The 12,736-nt window shown below is 38.7% G+C and overlaps 1 protein-coding gene across 4 annotated transcripts in view; it reads right to left on the reverse strand.

The window, feature by feature from the left end:
* Positions 1 to 12,736, reverse strand: part of ANKRD50 (ankyrin repeat domain containing 50) — a 43,175-nt gene that overhangs the window by 17,604 nt on the left and 12,835 nt on the right. The gene's annotated exons all lie outside the window — the stretch shown is intronic.

Consider the following 12,736-nt stretch of genomic DNA (forward strand, 5'->3'; position numbering starts at 1 on the left):
CTATCATACAGTCATTCAAGTTGAAGCTATGATCAACCTAAAATGCAAAGTTATTTTTTAAACAGTCTAAGGAATTTTTTTACATAGTTACCACAGAAAATACTGAGGTAGACTGAACTAACAGAGAGAGAGATAGTTTGAACAGTCAGTGATGTAATTCTTGCTTAGGCAATATTACTTTTTAATGAACTTTTAATTTATAGCAGTACTTTAAAACAATGTAATGTTGTTCAAGGCTGATTAGGAGACTTGGAAAAACATTGCTTAGCTAAGAAAGAAACTACTTAGCCTAAAGTTTAAGAACTTAATTACTGTTGTCTCTGCCAAAGCTGTTATAATTGCTTATCAGAAACTAATAGCGAACAATAGTTGGTCATGAAACAAAAGTCTAAATAAAAGACACGTGAAATACCAAAGCTCAAAGAGTTCAAGTCTGAACGAATAACAGTTTTACAAAGAACAGAATTTCTGCCATACCTTCACAAATGAAATGCAAATTAATTTAGTAGCAGACTGTGGCATTTGGTAGTGACTTTGATGTAATATTTTTTATTTATATCGAACTTGCCAAGTTTGTATTACTGGAAAAGGATTATCCACATCCTCAGGATGCTCGCATCTATACCAACAGATCTGACTGTGCATCTAAAGATCTCAAATTCGCATGTATTGTTGCCACCCTTAACAGTACTCCTTAAGAATATATCTAACGCCATGCTTATGTGTATCTTTAAATAGCTACTACATAACTGTCATGCGTCTTTCCAGAATTTCCATGCTATGCTGCTATTTTTTTGGGAAACTTCATAATGATTTAGGCCCATAAGTTTCACTGACTAAATTATCTTCAAATCCAATTGGCAAGTAAACTTTGAGTTTATAGCAAAAAGATTCAGAAAATTAAATGAGGTGAGAAAAATATGTACAGAATTATCATAGGGTTTGGGTTGGAAGGGACCTCAAAGCTCATCTTGTTCCAACCCCCCTGCCACGGGCAGGGACACCCCCCACTAGCCCAGGTTGCCCAAAGCCCCATCCAACCTGGCCTTGGACACTGCCAGGGATGAGGCCTCCACAGCTTCTCCGGGCAACCTGTGCCAGTGCCTCACCACCCTCACAGGGAAGAATTTCTTTCTAACATCTAATCTAAATCTCCCCTCCTTCAGCTTAAGGCCATTCCCCCTTGTCCGGTAACTCCATGCCCGCGTAAACAGTCCCTCTCCAGCTTTCTTGTAGGTCCTTCAGGTACTGGAAAGCTGCTGTAAGGTCTAACAATTTACTCTCTTTTGTAGATTTGTTATTTGCGCATGTCCTGAAGGCATACACATATAAGTATTTTTTGTTTTACTGAAGATCATAATAATCTTTCTTCATTTGTTTCACTGAACAAATTTATCTTCAGAAGACTTTGGTCAACATGTTATTACCTACCAAGCATTCAAACTGGAATACAGGCAAATCTTGCCTGTTAATGGAAGAACACAACCCACTTCAGAAATTATTCGTAAGCCCTGTTAGTGGAAGGTTTGTTATTTTCTGGTTTTCTGACTGAGAATAATACAAAACAGAAACAGTGGTGCACCTTTCATGTTCCACAGTAACAGTAGAATCTAGCAGAGCAGCGTAGGTGATCTATTACACTTGCAGAAATTTGCCCAAAGGTATAAAAAGGAAGTACAACATACTTGTATTTAAGTATTCAGTATTAGATGGATTTTAAATCCCTAATATTGCCTGCCCCCCCCCCCCCCCCCCCCCGCAGTTGGTTTGGTTTTTTTTTCAGATGCACTGAGAATTCTTTGGTACTTCCACAGCTAGTTACTCTTTCAGAAGATGCCTGAAGTACAACTAAAATCACTGTTCACGAAGCTGGGAAGTTAAGCAGCTACCAATTTACAGAACAGGAAATTAAAGTAGCCATATGGTTAAATTTACTTTCCTAAGTGATGCCAATCCCACAATGAAAAGAGGCAGTTGGAAATGACCACATTTTCCACCCCTTCCCCCATTAGAATGCTGCCTTGCCCCCTCAGCTATTTATGTCAAGGCACTTTCTCTACAACATTTCTTTTTCTGTCAAAACTAATTTTCTTTTCACATAGTTCTCTATATGAGAATAATTTTCAAGTATGAATGTTACTATGAGATATGAAGAAATGGTGATGGTATCTTAAACTAAAATCTCACTTAAAATCTGTGCGATCACAACAAAATGCCTCCAAAATATCTCAGGAGCATCCAACAACATTCTTGTGTCAGTATTTACCTGTTGGGAATACTACCAAGAAAAGCTAACTGTCATGTCTGGGAAAGAGTCCCAAATCACTCCGCTTAATTCCTGCAGTACGTAGTAGTTGGCTGTAGTAGGTCAAATCAAAAGGTTCACCCTGTCGCCAAGCAGGGATGAAAGCAGATGTCTAAGGAATAATGTAAGCACTGGGCAAGCACTAAACCACATTGTCCCAGAGCTCTCAGGGACCGCAATGAATGGTGCTTCCAGGGACTTTCTGAACCAGAGATTCAGTCTTTGCATTTAAGATCCCTTAACTGACCACACTTACGCAGGTTCGTCCAAGTCTTCTATGAACCGATTTCAGTCTCTGGCATCCACAACATCCCGCAGCAAAAGACCTTCTGCAGCTTAGTTACACACTGCATGAAAAAACCCTTCCTTTCATAGTTTAAAATCCAAAACGTCCTTGTTTTATTTGACACCCTTCAGCTTCTGTACTGGAAGGGACAGTGAGCAATTATGTCATATTCACCTTCTCCGTGCCATTTGTAATCTTCTGACTCGTACCACAGCCCCTCTGAGCCATTTCTTTCCAGGCAGAAGAGTCTTAGCGTATTATTGATGGTGCTTCATAAAAAGCTGCTCCATAGACCCTTGTCTCCCTGTGCTTTCTTCCACTCTGCAATACTTGTATTCTTAAATTAATCTTAAATTCCACTAGGAAAAATATATGCATGTTTATGTATACACACATGCATGTAAGAAACAAGGCACAACGACTTCCCCAGCTTACAGCAGTACTATTAAACGTGTGGCCTTGACCAGACATTGATAAGACTTTCTGTTAAAGTGTCCTTAGAAATCGTTTGAGGAAGTTCTGTTCTTCCTAGACCTTTTATATCTCTTGAGTTCAGAGTAGATGCCAAGTAACGTAATAGTGAAACTTTTCAGAGACTAAGAGCTGTGCTAACTTGCCAGAAGTCACGTCGTGTTTACCTCCATAATGTGACTTAGTAATTCCACTCCCCTACAATTTCTTGCTTGCATAGGAAAATTACATAAATCAATACGGAATTAACAATGTCTTAAAGTACTTCCGTAAATGGTGATTCATCTACAGACTGTTGTAACAGATTGCTTAATTTTTGCAGAGTGCCTCTCAAAAGATTAGAGGTTGATTTTCTTTACCTTCTGAAAGGGTAACAGCTTTATAACTTTTATATTCAATACAGATATAAAAGCGGTTATCATTACAGAAAATTTCTGAAATAGAAATCATGATTTAAAACAACAAAATTAATTAGTAAAAATACAAAATCTCTAGCGAAAACAAGACAATTAGGTATTTGAAAAGAATTCATTTTAATGGCAGTGTAATGTAATGACTTATTTATGCAGAGCAAAGATGTTTTACATGCTCTCTAACAAATAAGGAGTCCTCAGAACAATGAGCCATCCCACAGAATTCTTCAGGATTGCTACTGAGTTGACTGAACCCACACAAACATGATTTTCCACATATGGAAGGCATATATACAGGCTATGCTGAAGTTCTGCTTATGATTATCCTTGAGATTTTTTAGATCGGATCCACAAAAATACCAAGACACAACAGAACAAAGTAAAAAGATATCGGCGTTGTCCACAAAGGCTGAAGAGAGTCAGTGGAATGCACGTACTTGCTAAAAAAATAAAGACAAACACACAGATGCCAAATAACAATTAATAAGCGGTTCTAGGAACAAAAGAAGTTATAAATCCTAGTTTCTTATGAATGTGTTCCTCATATATGATTGTCTCTGGTGTGTAGGAAATTCAGTTATGTCCCCACATAAATTGTTTGATGCCTGTTACAGCGTGAGCATAGCTTATCCCTAAAAGGGGTAGAGGGAAAAGCTCGCTTTTCTCTATCCATCTGCTAGCATTCACTACTGACAAACACACAGAGCAATTGTATAATATTCATCTCCTAAGCCAGCCAGAAGGGAGGGAAGAAAAGAAAAAAAACACACACCCCCCACCCATTTGTCAGACTCCAAATGCTGCTACTTTTAGCAAAACATGAAATACTTCAAATTTCATGAAAAAAATGACTGATTTGGAAATCTGCTTAACTACTACTACAGCTCTTACGTTTCGTTTTCTACATCAACATGACAATCCTTTAAGAAACTGCCTTTTGAGTCACCTGCTCGCCAATAGGTTTATAGTTTAGCACTTGTATTTCAATTACAGCTGCTGATGCCAAGAACCACCATCCCAGAGATCTGCCTCAGGAATTTAGAAGCTCTGCGCTTTTCAAAGAAAGTTTGTAAAAATGCAGACAATACTATTATCCCACACATAACCGTCTTTGGTGTAGAAGCATTTGCAAAAAAAGCAGGAAGAGAAAGCAGATTCCTTGAGCAAATTCACCAGCTATTTGTCATATTCTTAATCCCTGCATATTACATTAGCTTCTTCCCCCTCCCCCCCTAATTATTGAGGAGTTAACATTTCCTTCTCATTTTAAACTATTAGATGCCTCCAAACATCTTTATTCAGAGGAAACAATCTCTGTAAGCTACAGCTAGGGAGTCAGCTTCAGGATTAATTCTCAAAGCGGGCACGCACCCCGCACTCTCACGAAGGTGAAACCAATTTTGCATCCACAGACCATAACCATAACGTTTTCACCAGTTTTATGGGGCAAAGCCTACTGTCCTCTTCCAAGCTTTGCGGCTACTTTTGCCAAGCCTGCGGTGAGCCTCTGAAATGGTGTAAATGCAATCAGAGCAGCCCCCAGCCCAGCCGAGCACACGCGTTTCTACACCAGGCCAACCCCATCGGGTCAGGGATACGCTTCTGCCCACACACAAATTGCTTCAGGGTGGCTGGCAAGAAAGGACCCGTATTAACCCCAGGCACGCAAGCAGCACATTTGAAACGCAGCTAATTTATGCTCAGACTTTGCATATGTTGTCTTCTACTCCCACTATGCCTGCGTAAGATTTTCTTATGTACCAAGAGAACGGCCGCGTGCTTGTTCCGGTTTGGACGCCGTGCAACGTTACCGCTCTGAACCTGGCTGGATCCACCGTTTGGGGTGTTTTTTGTCAGGTTGGAAAGAACAACTGGCAGTGCCGCAAGTTAAAAAACACCACTACAGGAGATGAGCACAAGAGAAGTAAGGCAAACATCCCAAATGGCTTTTTAAACACGGTGCTAAGTGCTCCAAGTGATGTTTACTGCTGTCAGTGAAGGTTGCCCTTATGCTCTACTTCAGCTTGTCTGTATCGCCCACTCGGGTTTTGGGAGTTCTAAAATGGTACAAAGTTGGCATCCTCCTGCTTGAGTTCACCAGCACCTCCCTGCCGAGCTCCCCGCAGAACATCATCTTTCCTAAAGACTACTGCAGTTCAAAAAGAAAAGCAATATTCATTGTCAGTGAGACAGTTAATATGTGATATTTACTATTAAGGTAATGCTAATGCCACTATTCTGAGTCACAAGAAATGGCAGTGCTGGTAGGCAATCACACAGAGTAACAGAAAATAGCTGCAAACTCTACAAGGATTGTATTCCTTGGAATTGAATTAATTCCTTGAGGATTGTAACCATATGCTGAAAAAAATGTATTCATAATACCTTACATGACTAAGTTTGGTGATTGCTATCGACATGGTGGAGCTGATCAACCGATACCAGCAATCGAGGGCACATCGAGGTTTACCTGAATTTATTATTCTGTTGGTGAAAATTTGCCAGTAGAAGCTGATAAAACATTCGCCTTACATGAGAGGGACAACGCAGTGCCATCCTCTGTACGAGATCTGAATGCCTTCTGGAGTTTACAAGAAAATTGCTCATTTGCACATTTGACCTAAAGAATTATTGAAGGTTAAAGTAATGGAGGAATGTACTCGTATATATATATTGGATGGATATCTTTATATATATATTTATAAAGAGTTTAACAGTACCTAGTGTATAACAAAACAGACAATTCTTCAAACACTAGTTTCAATCTTTGGAGAAACAAGCAAGCATCTTCCTTCTTAGGGGAGATTTACAACACAATCTATCACAGCAGCTTACCATGTAATTTTTAAGACACACATTTCCATTTATGTCATATCAGAAAATACAAAAAATGAAGTGCATAGTGAAACTGTAAATACGCCAACTATATTTACATAACGTTCCAGTAATTTTTGCCAGCAACATAAGCACTAGTGGGATTTTTGCCCAAAAATCACACACAGAGACCTAGCAAAAATCTAAACCAGTAAGTGGAAACCTGCTGCTGCCTCTGCCAGCTCTGAATCAGGTGTAGCAGAAGCTCCATCTTCCCCAGCCCACTGCTGGGGGACACGCAGGGAAGGAGAAGGCTCTCCAGGGCCGTTAAGAGCTGGAGGTGCTGCGTGACAGCAAAAGGGGAAATAGGTTATACAGACATTACAGAGGGGAGCCCGGGCCACTGCAGGAGACCTAAGGGCACAAATCTACATACAATGGGGTTTTCACTACTTTCACTGCTCATGGAATAAACATAAAACCTTTAAAATGTACAAGAATAGAAAACAAATCGCAGAAGTCCACATTTTTTTTAATCATCTGTACTTAAAAAATTCTCACAAGTGACAGCAAATACCTCACCTCGCTCTCCACTGCCTCATGAGTTTACAGACATATATTCATTTCTATATTATAATAATCCAGGGGTTGGTTAGCAGAATATAATCCGTTAAGGATGTCGTGTCCCCCCCCCTCCCAGTTTCCAATTTGCATTTCAAAGAATGAAGTCAGTGAAGATAAAGCTGTTACAGACTGTTAGAAGCTTCAGCAAAGACAGATGTATGCCATTAGCTGAATTTTTCTCTTTTGTTTTCCAAACTGCATACAGGGTCTAGGTCACAATAAATGAAAAAAACGTAGATTTCACTTCTAATAAAGTTGACAAATCCTGCTGTTGATGAAATATTACCCTCTTTCTGAGAAGACTTTCAGCAGCTGTATTCACTCAGAAAGAAAAACCAGAGCATCTTTACAAATTACTTGCAGTACTGTTTGTAGACTGGCAAGTTTTACTTTGTCCTATGACAAGGCATTTATGTCTTATGGATGACTGACAGTAAACAGTTTATTTACCTGCCTCGTAATGCATTCTGACTAATGATTAAAAGGGAAATTCTAGTTGTCAAGTCCAATAGCTGCTTTCTGTACAATATCACCCCAATTCTTGGCACTATGTACATGTGTGCTATAAGCCTTTGCTTCTTACTAATCACTCAGCTGCTCATAATGGTAATACCATCCTGAAAAACATACACACAGGACCCTTAACAGTGGAAACAGTCGACAAATACAAGGGCTGTGAAACACAGAACACTTCGACACTTAAAAAAACTGCAAAATAAAAACCCCCATATAGCTAAGCATGACAGAGTGAACTGACCCGGTTTGATGTGTGCACACCTGCGTACATACCGACAGATTTGATCAGGTTACTGAGGTACCCGTTCTGTAATTCTTCAACATGATAAAGTGTATTGCAACTGATTAAGACCTTCTGACAAAGTGCAATACTGGAGCTATACACACTCATGGACTACAGTATAACATAGATTGTTTCTAGTAAATTATTTATTTACAGGCTGCACAGAAAGATAAATTGGCTCTAGCAGTTCTTCTCAACCGCAGTTAGTCTTATGAAGGAAGAGACAGAAAGCGGAAAAGAAAACCAAACGCTGAGAATCACCTATTGGGAAAGCTCTAGGTACAGTACATGGATATAAATCTAGCGTCTGGTCTTTTCAGAAGCAGTGAATTAGAAACAGCAGCAAGTCTTGTGCAATTCAGCACCTGATTTTGCAATGTCTTGTAGCAACTTGAATTTTATCTGTAACTGTAAAGCAGTCCCCCCCAGGAGAGCACAAAAGCTAGCTCCAGGGCATCGGGCCAGACAACAGCAGAGCTTATCGTGGAACCAGCACCGTGGGTTGCACATAAACAGTGTGCTGGACCCCTGTGTATTGATTAGAGAGCTTCTGCTGTCTCCTGCAAATATATAGCTGATTTTTGTCTATAAAGCATTGCCAGTGGATCTACTCGCAGATTTACTTGAAGTCTCAGAAAATAGAAACCTTAAGAGCAAATATTTTGGTGTAATAGTTGACTGCCTAGAACAGTTTGCAAACAACTCAACTATTATAAAGGACAGACAACTGTAGCTGAAAACCACTCACACCTGCTACCATGAGCAGGTTGACTCTCTCTCTCTATTTTAAAATGGAATATATTTGCCATATGTGCTAACATACACAATATGTCCTAAACTACTCAGAGTCTGACATACAAAAATCTGCATCACTACCAAAGGCAAAGAGAAGGAGAGTACAGGAAACAATGCAAACATTTTCCTGAACATGTAATATAAAATAGCAATTTATTCTACACAAACTCTCCCAGCTCTGTTTTTTAGTGATGGTCATCTAGTCCACTTCCTTGTCTACAGCCGGATCAGCTCTACATCTGTCAGCCCACGTCTAGGCATTCCCGAAGACTTCCACTGATCAATACTCTGTCTCCCCAAGCAATCTATTCCAGTGCTTCAATATTCTTGTAATTAGGAAGCTTTCCCCTTCCCCCTGTGTGTCTAACCTTCACCGGCTTTCCTGCAATTTAAACCTTGTACTTCTTGCCCTATTACTTGCATCCCATGGATAACACAAGGATCATTACAAAGAAGCCTGTAGCATCCAAAAATGTATAGCCATTTTCCTCTACTCAGTCAGCCAGCCCATTAAGGAACGCACTGAACAGAGACAGACCTCTATGAAACCCAACATGATTTGAAAATGAACTACTGTAATTACTCTCCAAGTACAGTTACTCAAATCTGTTTGCATGCAGCCAAATATAGCTCTACCTTGCACATAGTCTGTTCGCATGAGCCTCATGTAAGCATCAAAGCCTTCCTGGAATCACAATGACATTTACGGTTATCCCCTATCTGCAAGTATTATTACTCTGTCTCTTACAGAAAGAAGTTAGATTAGATTTGTCAAAACCTAACCAAGTCATACCATGTTAGCTGTTTTTCAACTCCTTGTTATCTTCCAGCTGCTTGCAAGTAGTTTGATTATTTGTTCTGGCATTTTTTTTATTTCAATCGACACACTTTTTTGTCCCTTTTTAAAGCAAGCCACTAAGTATACATCTTTTTCTTTCAAGTCTGAATTTTCAGCCATCCTGACAAAGATAACCTGCCCTTTGAAGATAATCAGTAACAGTTCATAGGCCGAATAGCTTGAAAACATCTCACCTATTCTATGGTGGGTTTTTTGTCTGGGCTATGTTTTTCTGTAATCTTACTTCTTTGTTGCTAGTTTTAATTACGTTAGCTGACAGCAAAATGACTGTTTTTAAGAAAGGGCAACATACACAAACATTGAACATTTCAGCTTTCCCAGCGCTATCAGTTTTTCCTCCCCCTTCCTTCTGCTAATGTAGATGTGGAATTATATTTTACAAAACAAAACACACCTTGCGGGGAAACATGAACAACGCACTTTGAACCTTCAGGTTTGCCCTCATTTTCACGTTACTTTTACTTTCATATTCAGTAGGTGAACTATGCTTTTTCCACAGTCTTCCTCCTAGTGTTTAACACAGGAGTGATGAGGAGCTCAGTTTCACTAAATTGGACATTTAATAGATGGCTTTGAGACCTCAGTGTTCTTTCCAGCTAATTCCTTTCTTTCATGAAATCTTACCCACAAATTATCTGAGGTCACCAATATCTCCCACTCTACTGCTTTTAGTTTGTCCTTTCCTTTTCCTCCTCTTCTAAACATCATGCATGTAAGATCATTCCATAGTCAATGTCTCAAAAAGTTGTATTTCATTTTGTCAGCTGGTTCTTTCCAATCTGATTGAAGCAAATCTGTGTCTTCCCACTAGCTATTTTCTCCTCTTTGACATTAGAAATATGGTCACTGACAGATTCCTGCTGATATCATGCTTTCCCAGCTGATGTTCATCTCCGATTTGTTTTGTTATTCAAATATTTCAACTACATAGAGATTATCATCCAAATTCTATGCCTTGGATAACTCCATTTGATATCTTAAGGAAGCTTTGCTTACTTGATCTTGCTGGTTTGGTAAAAACATTTGTATTTTAGGAAATGGCAATCTCTTAGTTACTGAGAACTACTAGACTTTACTGAAGCAGGTAAACTTTTACATACACAAAATGGTCTAACAGGGTAGTTGGTAGGTAGTTTTATTTACAGTCCATAAAAGATAACACTTTTACCAACAAACCTTTAAGTAGATCTCAACATGTAAAACTATCACCACACGTAGCATAGCTTTTATTCACAGATTTTTCAGTGGCTTTAATGTCTCCAGTTTATTCTAGACTACAAGCAAGCATGCGATACACAAAGCAACTCCTAAACAAGCTACTTTTTTTTTTTAACATACCAGTTATACAAGTTATCCTGAGAGATCTTTTAGAGCATTTGAATCAACCTTGACTGTGTACTAATATTTCCAGTTCTGCCTCTTTACCCCATACCTTTTTTCTATTAGTATAAAGACACCTTAGGCGCTTGATTACTACCTCACTTATCTTCTCTGTCCGTCCCATGACCCTATATGAATAACCCTATTTCCTCTCCTCCACCCCCGGTTTTTTAGCTGTTGTCTAAGTTTCTGTTGTTTATATTTATCCCTGGAATTTGTCATCCATCAGGTATTGTTTAAAAGATCTTTTTTATTAGGGTCAAAAAAATCACTGCTTTTCTTTGTATTAAGCATCAATTACATTCTAATTGTTTCTACAATTCAATCTCTCTCAAAAAAAAAAAGAGAGAGAAAAAGGTAAGGGGTGACAAAGAAAGTACACTTTACATCAAATGCATGACATGAAAGCATCAACATCAGACTCACTGAAAACTATTATTAGTTGAAATGAGAGAATTACCTATACTGTACCTTATTTTCCATACCTGTAAAGTTAGGATAATAACTTACTTTGTAAATATTCAGAAGTCTGTGGTTGAAATGCAACATGTAGGAGTGGGGTACCACAATAAGAAAACTAACAAGTTTATATATGCAACAGAATGTATTAAAATTACAAAGTTAGTTTTAAATCATTTATGAAACCAAAGGTATAGCAAAATGAAATATGTAGTCTTTTCAGCTTTCCTTATTAACTACCTGGCTCCTTAGCCATATAAAAATTAATAAAAATATATCTTCTTCTATGAGCAGTGTTATCTGAACACATCAGTATACAACAGAACTGAAATTCTTGTAGCTTCACAGGCATTTGAGTTTGTTGGTATTATTCTATGGTTTGGAGATAGACAAAAATCTATTTCTTTCTTCTGTCTCGATTTATGCAGAGCATAAACGCAACTGAAGAAACAGATACTGCTTTCCATGTATATGACTGTATTTGTTACAGGAGACAAATACTAGCCACAAAAATGAAACAACCCGCAGATGAGACAGGTAGAAAACTGCACTGAATACTTTAAATTGTGTGGCTTTTGTCAGGCTATATTTTTAGTTTACTGTCCAGCCAGCCCTACGTTCTATTGTTCCATGACCACTGAACAAAAGACAATAGCATAATGCATGATACAGAAACAGTCACTGTTATTACTGCAGTTCAGCCTGACATTCTCCACATTAATTAGATTTTTCCTACGCATTTGATTCCAAAAGAAGAAAAAAAACGAAACCCCAAACAACAAACGTTACTGATTGGGAAGCACAAAGAAGAGGTGCTGCAGTGGCTATTTGAGCAGTGAGCTGTCTCTTCTGAACAGGGGGTTCTGGAATTGCCTGCCTGGAGAAACCAGGATAAACAACAACATACATTTTGAAATCTTGATCATTCCCCAATCAAATTGCTCTATACCTGCCTTTCTCATTTCTTGCACATCATCATAAAGCACCCCACACTTCACCTGTTGACCTGATTGCAGGATTATACTGTCCAACCTCATTTTCAGAAAATCCTCTGCACAAATACCAGAAGAAAAGCTGTTAGGATTTTACCTTACTAGTCAAGCACTTAAGACAGCTCTCCTCCTATGTTTGCATTACCATGTATTTTTTTCCATCTTATTTTCTCAAGGAAAAGGGACTATCCTAACCTTTAGCTGCACTCTCTTAGTTGAAGAGGCAACAGATGGAGCAGCTTTCACATGTCCCATCCAAAATTATTCTCCCATACTCCTCAAAGTAGAAGCCAAAGCATATGTTCCTCATGCGTCATTCTGGGTCCATATTACTTACTTTATGGTTTCTTGTCATTTTTTTAGCTCCCCCGACCCCAAGCAGATATAGTTTCTCTTAATTTGACTGTAAGTCTCCCATTGCTCTCTTCTATATCTTCTCTGTAATTTACTTTACCAAACATAGTTAGGTTAGCACCATGTGAACCTGATTCTATTATCTTACAGCAGTGATGCAATCAGCTTTGGAACTGATTCTATAG

The sequence above is a fragment of the Balearica regulorum genome, chromosome 4 (assembly GCF_011004875.1).
Source record: "Balearica regulorum gibbericeps isolate bBalReg1 chromosome 4, bBalReg1.pri, whole genome shotgun sequence".
In the NCBI taxonomy this organism is placed as follows: Eukaryota; Metazoa; Chordata; class Aves; order Gruiformes; family Gruidae; genus Balearica; species Balearica regulorum.